The sequence below is a fragment of the Nyctereutes procyonoides genome, unplaced genomic scaffold (assembly GCF_905146905.1).
Source record: "Nyctereutes procyonoides isolate TBG_1078 unplaced genomic scaffold, NYPRO_anot_genome, whole genome shotgun sequence".
Lineage (NCBI taxonomy): Eukaryota > Metazoa > Chordata > Mammalia > Carnivora > Canidae > Nyctereutes > Nyctereutes procyonoides.
The window spans coordinates 105,145-105,834 of NW_026575036.1; positions in this window are offsets into that span (position 1 = coordinate 105,145).

Consider the following 690-nt stretch of genomic DNA (forward strand, 5'->3'; position numbering starts at 1 on the left):
GATATTGATCTAAGCATGAGGGATACAAAGATAAGTAAGATCTGATCCAGACTTTCCCAGCTTAGATTGTTAGTGTGAGAAATGGACCAATAGATCATTTAAGTACAAAATGGGAAGTGATAAAAAATTGAGAAACTCATAGGATACTATGAGAATACAGACTTAAGGACATTTAAGACAATGGTGGAGTTCAGTGAAAGTTCTCTTCCTCCAGCAGATGCTTAAGCAGAGTCCTTCATAAGTAGGATGTTGCCAGGCAACAAAGGTGGAAAGAGAGTTTCATGTAGAGCCAAACATGGAGATGCAAATGTATGGGAGAATTCTGAGTAATTGAATTTAGTCCAGATTGTAGGGGGCATTTGATAATAAGTGTAGGATCTTATTCTTTAGGTGATAGGGTAGTATGTAATTTGGCCCACAAGTGCCCTCAGAAATCCAAGATAGGATTCCCAGAGGCAGTGAGATATATAGGTCTCAAGCTCAGGAGGAAGTTCCAAATGTACTACTATAGAGTAAAATAATTCCAGATTTCTACCACTCAGATTCTGAATATTCGTTGCTCATCACACTAGAACAGGGTGACAAAACCTTCTCTGCTGTGTCCAGCCCACATGCCCTCTGAGGAAACTCATGAATATAAACGATTTAGTGATCATATTTGTTCAAAGGAAGAAGGCAGGGAAATGAAGG